General features: G+C 43.7%; 1 non-coding gene and 1 pseudogene across 1 annotated transcript; both read left to right on the forward strand.

Moving 5' to 3' along the window:
* Nucleotides 1-2,643: 2,643 nt before the first annotated feature.
* Nucleotides 2,644-2,717, forward strand: Trnan-guu. The gene has a single exon. It is a non-coding gene; the product is annotated as a tRNA-Asn (tRNA).
* Nucleotides 2,718-6,177: 3,460 nt separating this feature from the next.
* Nucleotides 6,178-9,436, forward strand: part of LOC101579944 — an 8,948-nt pseudogene continuing 5,689 nt past the window's right edge.

Below are 9,436 nucleotides of genomic sequence, written 5' to 3' on the forward strand. Positions count from 1 at the left end.
AAAATACCTGACACCTAAAATAGAGGAAGGAAAGGTTTATTTAGTTCACAGTTAATGGAGGTTTCAGTCCATACTTGGCTGACTCCAAGGCAGAGTGGCACATGGCAGAGGGCATCCTTTCATGGTGGCAGCAAAGAGCAAAAGAGCAAAGGAAGGAGCAGCAGCAGCAATGGCTGCACAGTGCAAGTCTGTCTCTCTTTTGTTGCATTCAGGCTATCTACCCCAGGCATAATCCCAGCAGCATTTACACCCATAATCCTAGTAGCACTCATACCCATAATCCCAGTGGATTATGGGTGTGAGTTAATCACACACTCTAGAAGTCTGCCGCGTGACCGCATGAGGCTTTGCAGGACACCTAGTTCCAGCTGCTATGCAATGGGGTTGGGAGTCTCATTACTACTTTTGTGCACAACCTAACCCTGTCCCTAAGGATAACTCTGGCATTCCCGTACCAGGTAAAGATGAATGACTGTGAAGGCTTAGAGACAGGCAAAATGTAAAGTGAAACTTAGAGATAGAAACAAATGCAACAAAAATGCACACAGTATCAGTGGGTCTAAGAGGACTCCAGCACCCTAACATAAAGTAGCTGAAGTCCTAGCAGAGGAAACAGGGATGGAAGAGAAATAGATATGGATACCCTTCTGCTTTCAAATTTGATGAAGCACGAGCAAGAAGATCAGTGAAATAAAATTTTGTGTAAAACATCCATAAAACCTATGCATCTTGTCATAAGCCAAGGGCTTACAAATCAGTGAGGTAAAAAAAAAAAAAAGAAAAAAAATCAGTGAGCAATCAAAAACTCATAGAAGCCTCTAAAATAAAAAGACATACAATGTACAGAGGGTCACAAATAAAAATTATATCAGACTTCTTGTTGGCAAAACTGTATCAGACTTCAGGATACCATGTAATCCAGAAAACAATGGAATAGCACCTTTAAAATACTAAAAAACAAAAGAGAAATTTCAGCTGGGCTCCTCCATGTGAGGGAAATATCTCTCAGAAGATTCTGGTGAGTTCTTGTCCTGATCACTGAAACCTGGTAAGCAAACTACATTTTTTACTAATCCAACCTAAGAACTCTAGAAAGAATATTGGACGCAATCACCATAGTGCTCTGAAGAGACAACCTTAGCAAGCAACTTAAAAGGCACAGACAATACTGAAAGCAATCACCCTTAAGTATCGATAACTGCATTTTTGGGCACCATACCCAAGGTGAGTTCTCTGGCAAGGCACTCGGCCAGCTGGCTGCTTTGGGTCAGAGTCATTTTCTGTGAGGACAGGTAATGGCTACGGCCTTGTGGAAGCCCTCAGAAGACCTGACTGTGTTCCTCACCTGCTGAGGAAAGGTTATCAAACTCTTCTGCTCAAGTAAATCAGTCCTGGGCGTCAGCCTGAAGCTGCCAGTCAGATTGCCTAAGGTAGGGCCAACAAACTCTCAGAAGAGTAAACGTAGTGAGTGACAGGTTATGGGAATTTCCACCCAGATAACTTTTCTAAAGCTCAAGGGTCTCCCCATCAAGTGAAATTCCTGAGCAAGCTGTGTGACTTGCTCGCGGCAGAGGGTAGGGGGCAGCAATGTGCGGCTTGTTGGGCTATCACTATCTTTGCTTCAAAAATTGACCTTTTAGCTCCTCACTTCCATTCACGTCCATTGCCTTATACCACCCACCAAGCACATTGCAGCAAGTGACCGAAAAGCCGGGGATGGAGGTCTTGCGTAAGTGTTTGTGATACTGATGCACAGCTAAGAGAAAAATCAGCATTGAGGTCAGGCAGGACAGTACTCTTTGGAATGACACAAAATAGATCATGCTAGAAAGACAGCTGTTTGGAGGAATAGAATTATAAATAAACATTGCATTGTACTATGTGAGACAGTCCTCTGACATACACATTGCCATATTTCCATCTCACAGATGAGCTCACAGGTAGCTTATCTGCAGTAGACTAGAGTAGATTTAGGCAAGGACACAGCTAGCAGCCACCTTGCTATTATTCCAACCCAGCATCTGTCTCCATTTTATTAAATAATAAAGAACTGACTAGCAGAGATTAACATGTGGCTGTCGTTTGCAGTAGTCTTCCTTTAAGGTCCAGATTTCCATCTGTGCTTTTACTCCTGCCCAGAAACTCTCTTAACCTTCCTGGTCAGGTAGCAGTGTAGTCAGCTGGTAGTGAATTCTCTGCTGAACAACCTGATCATTTGGATGTGATGCGCTGAGAAATCAGCTACAGGGAGACTCAGGTTTCCGTCCTGCGGGCTCTTCAACGACGGGTTTATTGCACAAAGACCCACTAAGCGCCCCGAGACGACCCGGTCGACCCGAGGCGACGTCCGCGAGCCCAGCTCCGGAAGCGCGCGGCCCGGGGATGCCGTGAGCGGAGCAGCTCGCTCCCCGGGACAGGCGGCGCCCAGAACTGAGGCGCCTCCTCCGCGAGGCAGCAGCTCTCCCAGGCGCCGCACCCGCGGAGCCCGGAGCTTCTCCCGGCCTCGCAAAGCCCCAGGCGCCGGTTTGCAGCACTGACGTTGACGATTTTGCTTTCCCCGGCGGCCGCTTCAGGCTTTGGGACTTTTCAGAGTCTGGCGAGATGCACACCTGGTGTTTTCAATTGCTGTAGGGCCGACCCGTTGTCTCTGTGGCGCAATCGGTCAGCGCGTTCGGCTGTTAACCGAAAGGTTGGTGGTTCGAGCCCACCCAGGGACGAAACGGGAAGCTTTTGAAAAGTGCCAGCTTTCGGTTTCGTGTTACACATTGCTGTTCTCAATGTAGTCGCTCAGATCGCAGATATCAGCATTCAGAGTTCGTCAAGATGAAGTTTTTAAACATTAACTGCTGTTAAAAAAAAAATCAACTGATGGAAATTATGAGTACAGTCGTCTCAGCCATCCTATATAAATACTTCCATGTTTTTCCCACCATCCTTTTTTCCCCCTATCTTTTCTCTTGTGTCTCATCTTCATTGTTTAATCCTTAAGGTCAATTTCTTTCTGTTTTACTATATATCTCTTTTATATCTTTCAGGTTTTATTTATTCTTTCAATTTCTTACATTAGAGAGACAATATGATATTACACATGTGGCTCTGATTTATTTCACTTATGAGTATAGCCTCTAGTTGCATCCACTTACCTAATAAAGACTTCGAGTTTGTCTTTATAGCTGAGTAGTAAGCACTCCATTATATAAAAATATCACATTTTTTTCATCCATTCTTCAAGTGATGGGCATTTTGGTCTTTTCCAAGATTTGGCTATAGCAACTTGTGCTGCTATAAACATGGGTGCACATATATCCCTATGGTATGATGTTTTCTGTTCTTTTGGGAAAATACCCAGAAAGGCAATAGTGGATCTCTCCTATATTGTATTTTAACCATTTATTGTTTGATATTAAAAAATAAGAATTTTGTGCATAAATTTTTAAGCTATGTCTCCATTAAAATTGCAAAATTCTAAAACAGGCTAAATTATATTCCCTAAAAATCATAGATTGAAACCTTCAGATTTTGACTGTTTGGAGATAAAGAATGAAATAAATTTTTATAAGTATATAGAATCACATATAACCAATATTTTTATAAAGGAAAACTAGGTCATAGATCCATAGTGAAGCCCATAAGGTGACTCTGGTAGAACCATCCATAATTGCATGAGAGAAGCCCTTCTTCAGAAGAAATAACCTCCTAATAACTTGACCTCAAACTAGTCTTCAGAAAAGTGAGGAAATAAACTTCCATTATTTAAACTATCAAAAAATAAAAGGTGCCAGCTCCTTCTCAACTGGAGAGAAAGCGAAGGAGGCACCTGTCTTCTGATGCCTTTCAGAAGCAGCCCCACATGTCTTAATTCCTTTCTTCTCAGGGCCGCTTGGGGATGTCAGTTCTCTGCCTGGCCTGTATGTATAAATACATACATACAGAGCCCACACCAAGGGCCTGCCGCCCTCTCCCCTCATTGCTGCTTTCCTCCCCTTCCTCTTTATGGTCCCCTCCTCAGCTGGTTCCCCTCCCCTGTCCCTCTCTCATCCTCCATCCTGTTTCTGACTTCTCAGAATGTTCTCAAACAAGACTCTCACTTTGGCGCCCTCAAGTCCTTGTTTTCTCCTCTTTATACAACTGTGCTCTATGCTGGAACCCTCAGTTTTTCCATGCACAATCTAGGGCCAGCACTGCTCGCCTCTTCTCAGGCAGCTGTTTGGATTCACCAAGTGCCCTATCAATAATGTTGCCACCTGTGAAATCATAAATACCTTCTCCCAGATACATCTCCCTCCATCTTCAGTTAAGTACAAGAGAAACAAAGTGGAAGGGGAAGACTATATTAAAAGTTCAGTACATAAAATATACTTGGAGGCCAGGGGAGATAGCTCAGTAGAATAAGCCCTTGCCTGGCAAGTGCAGGGTCCTGAGTTCAATCCCTGGTACTATAAATAAATAAATAAATAAATAAATAAATACACTTGGACACCCGAACACTCACACCCATGTAGATAAGTATATACAAAGTTTATTATTCTCACCACATTAACCCATTAAAATGCACACATATCCTATTTACTACTTCGGGCTCGAAGGTAACTCTGTCATAAATATCAAGTGCCTGGACAACCCAAAGAGACCAAAGAAGTGCCCAAATTGTACATTGGGGAATAGGAGGGCCAGTGGCTGAATCAGGGGTCTCAATGAGCAAATCAGTTGGTCAAGTTGTAACAGCTCTCAAGGGGGAGAGTCCCTTTCTCACCATTTACCATTTCTTTGTTCCTCTTTGCTTGTATAGGTTCCCCAGTTGCCATGGCAACAATGATGGAATGCCAGGCCCACAGGTGTGATGTTTGGCAGACTGTCATTGAAACGAAGTTATGGCTTATGGCTACATATGGGCATATGGTTCGACTCTACTTCCTTTAATTGGTTCTGCTTCTTTCCTTATCTCTTTCATGTCTGTGAAGTTTTAACCCAGCAGGGGAAGCAGTGAAGGATGGGGCAATTCAGGCAGGGTCAGATGGGGTGACCCAGCCCAGGTGTCCCCTGATCTCTATAACATAGCAGGCAGGAGTCAAACTGAGTTGAGTCTGCCTCAGTTTCTCCTATTTCTAAGGTGAATTGGATACTATGCTAGAACTTCTTTGGCTTAGGATGGGATTAACCAAGGGGTGCCACCTCCTAGAACATTAAGGAGTCAGGATGCTTATCTCAGGACTGCTTTAGGCGCTGAGGCCTAGTTCCGCATTCACACATTTGACCAATTTCCAGCTTCCACGGCTCCCAATAATGTAGTTTTTTTTCCGACCCTATATAAAAATCTACCCTCACTAGATGTGGGTTATTTCATGAACCCTCCCTAAAATTTTCTAACAAAATCTGTTGATGTCATGAATGTATGATCTGAAGTAGTACCGCATTCAATGTGCAATTGAGGGAGTGCGTCTTCATTCCCAGTACATGTTTCTCAAAATTGCATGTGTTCAAAGATTGCTTTGAAATACAACTTGCTTCCTGGGCTCCTTTTACATTTCTCCTCCCTAGGAAGAGCCACTTTCAAACATACCACATAGTATAAGATCTCTATTCTCTTTTTGGGGGGGCTGGGAAGATGGCTCAGCAGACTATGCGCTTCCCTGGCAAGCGTGAGGGCCTGAGTTCTAATCCCCAGTTCCACCAAAAAAGAAAAAAAAAAGAATTTTTTTTTTCCATCCCAGATTTCATAGAATAGCTTGAAAGTGGACATGGTGTGTGTGTGTGTGTGTGTGTGTGTGTGTGCGCGTCCCTGCTACTCATGGCTCTTAGGAGCCAGTAAGGTGCCCCTTGGCTCCTATGAGCCAGCGACCAACCAAGGCTCCCACATCAGGCCCTCTTAGCCAAAGGAAGTAGAAGACAAAGGCACCAGGCAGCAGTGGGCAGTTTCCAAGAAATCTGGTTTGGGGCAGAAATATATGGGTTAGGAACCTACAGGGATGGGGGCTGGGGGGGAGGGGGGCCCCTGGCACCCCGCAGAGCCTGCACCGAGGGCCTGGCGCCCCTCCCCTCATTGCTGCTTTCCTCCTCTTCCTCTTCGTGGTACCCTCCTCAGATGGTTCCCCTCCGCTGTCCCTTTCTCGTCCTCCATTCTGTGTTTCTGACTTCTTAGGCTGCGCCTTCTAACTTGTAGAATACAAACCCGTCACGATGATGGGAGATTTCACTCCGCTCCTCACCCGTCTCTGCCACCGGTGGCGGCTGGGAACCAAATTTGCTCAGCCAGTTCGCAAGCTGCTTTGGGTAGTCCTGCCGGAGACCTGGAAGCCAGCAACTTGGAATGCAGTCCGAATCCAAAGAGCCAGCGAGCAAACGTGCAGAATACAGTAAGCAGCAGGAATCCAATGCAGGACTGCGGACTCCGGGCTCCTGCCGGGGACCCAGACACAGCCTCCCCCACCAAGGGCGGAGCTCGCACCCGCGATTTCTGATTTCTCCGTCTATGCTTTCCTTAACCCAGACAGTGGGTGCAAATGCGAGGCGTCCGAGTGAGAGACACCGAGGGCTCAGGGTGCACGACCACTTCTCCGCGCCTGGGACAGCTTCGGCGCCAGCCGATTCTCTGGTGTCCGGGTCGGGACCGCCGATGTCACCAAGGTCAGGCGGGAATGCCGAAGACGGACACTGAGGTTCATTAACCAGTGGATGCCCCGCCATGGGACTGCAGCGACTAGCTGCGAACCGGCTTCCCTCCTGGAGCCCCAGGGGCCGAGGAACCGCAGCCCTGGCAGGCAGTCAAAGGGCCCGGAGCAGAAGGATGCGAGGCAGCCACCGCTCCGTGCAGCTCCTATCCCTGGACAGAAACCCTTTTACTCCCAAGCCAGGATGTGGAAGCAGAAACCAAGACCCACTTTTTAAAAATTTATTTATTTATTTATTAAGGGAAGGAACAAAAAAATCTTAACATCGCGTTTGCACTCTATATAGCCAGAGCTCCTTAAAGCCCCGGGGTTGTCAGATGCCCCTCGAGGTCCAGAATCCAAATGTCAGGTCTCACTGTAGTAGTGAAGGAAAATGAGGGGGGCAGAATAAACAGAAATATCAAAGCGAGATTTGAACTCGCATCGCCAGATTTAGAATCCAAAGTACTCATCACTACTCCACGGAACTCACAGAAAATACTGTTTGAAGACTGGCACTGGAGGGAAGGGCGGTGTGTGACTTCACAGATGGGCGTGGTCTATGCAGATGAGCCAGCGCAAGGGCTGCTGGTTGGATCTCTGGTGTTGAAATGCAGCAGATTTCCCGCGCTGAGGGAGGGTGTTGGTGAAAACCCAGAGCTTGTGCTGTCTAGAAAACCACCAACTAATGTAAGATAGATTTTACCAAACATGAAAAGTAAAATGAGAAATCACACATTTGTAATGGGGGACTTTAACAGACCTCTCACAAAGAGATAAATCAAGCAGATAAAATATCAGCAAAGAAATAACAAAACTAAACCAAATTTGTTAAGAAAGGGGTTTTCTAGACCTGTGTAGTGCTTCACTCAACAACATCACAGTACACAATCTCCTCAGTTGCACATAGGAAGTTCTACAAGATAGACTATATACTAGTGCATAAAATATGCTTTAAGTAAATGCAAAGCCATTGAAATTGTGCTATGTAATACACATAGAAATTAAATGACACTCTCCTGGACAATTAGTGAGTCACAGATAAAGCTTAAGAAATTAAACAATATTTGTAATCAAGCAGAAATGCAGATACATTTACTAGAACCTGAGATGCAATGAGAGCAGTGCTCAGAGGGAAAGTTATAGCTGTGAATTCTCACATCAGAATTTAGAAAACAGAATGAGCCCAAATAACCAACCTTTTGCTGCACCTACAGACCCTATAGAAATTCAGAAGATCATCAATACCTATTTCCAAAATCTTTACTCTCACAGGATGGAAAACACAGAACAAATGGACAGATTCCTAGCTACATGCAAACTACCAAAGCTGAGTAAAGAAGACATAAAAATTCTAAGTAATCCAATATCCAGTCAATGAAATTGAAAATGTAATAAAAGAACCTACTAACAAAGAAAAGCCAAGGTCCTGATGGATACACAGCTGAATTCTACAGGACATTTAGAGATTTAATGCCAACTCTCCTCAAACTCTTCAATGAAAGGCAAGCTATTCTCCTAAACTCATTCCTGGAGGCAAGTATTACCCTGATATCCAAACCAGAGAAAGACCCAACCAAAAAAGAGAACCACAGACCAATCTCCCTAATGAACAAAGGGTGCAAAAATCCTCAATAAAACACTAGCAACGAGAATGCATCAAATCATCAAGAAGATTGTATACCAAGACCAAGTGGGGATTCATCCTGGGAATTCAGGGATAGGTCAATATATGCAAATCAGTAAATATAATACACCACGTGATCAGAGTCAAAGACAAAAGTCACATGATCATCTTGATAGATGTAGAAATAGCTTTTGGCAAAGTCCAACACTTATTCATGATAAAAACCCTACAGAAAATCAGAATAGATGGTCTTTATCTCAATCTGATAAAAGCCATCTATGACAAACCAACAGCCAACATCATCCTAAATGGACAAAAGCTGACATCCTTCAAGTTAAAATTAGGAACAACATATGGATGTCCACTGTCACCATTCCTATTCAATATGCTTCTTGAAACATTAGGCAGTGCAATTAGACAAGAGAGAGAAATAAAAGGTATAAAGAATGGAAAGGAAAAAGTGAAATTATCATTATTAACAGATGACATGACACTGTACATAGAAATACCCCAAAAACTCCAGCAAAAAAACTTGTAGATTTAATAACCAAATTCAACAGTATAGCAGTATACAAAGTCAACACTCAAAAATCAATATTTCTGTAAAGCAAACACCAAGAGAGAAATTAGGGAAATCATGTCTTTCACACTGACATCTAAAAAAGAAAGAAAGAAAGAAAGAAAGAAAGAAAGAAAGAAGAAAGAAAGACTTAAGAATCAACCGAACAAAGGAAGTAAAAGACCTATACAGTGAAAATTACAGTATTCTGAAAAAAGGGATTGAAGAGGATTTCAGAAAATGGAAATATTCCTTGTTCATTGATATGAAGAACCAACATTGTGAAAATGGCCATACTCCCAAAATTTCATACAGATTCAATGTAATTCTAATTAAAATACCATTAGTATACCTCACAGGTCTAGAGAAATTATTTCTCAAATTCATCTGGAAACAAAAGGAACCTGGAATAGAAAAAGTAACCCTGGGCCACAAAGAAGTGACAGGATACATCACAATCTCTGACTTGAAATTATACTACAAAACTACTGTAATAAAATCAGTATGGTAGGGGCCGGGGAGATGGCTCAGTGGAATAAGCGCTTCCTTGGCAAGCACAAGGGCCTGAGTTCAATCCCCGGTTCCACAAAAAAAAAAAAAAAA

The sequence above is a fragment of the Octodon degus genome, unplaced genomic scaffold (genome assembly GCF_000260255.1).
Source record: "Octodon degus isolate 3935 unplaced genomic scaffold, OctDeg1.0 scaffold00048, whole genome shotgun sequence".
NCBI lineage: Eukaryota > Metazoa > Chordata > Mammalia > Rodentia > Octodontidae > Octodon > Octodon degus.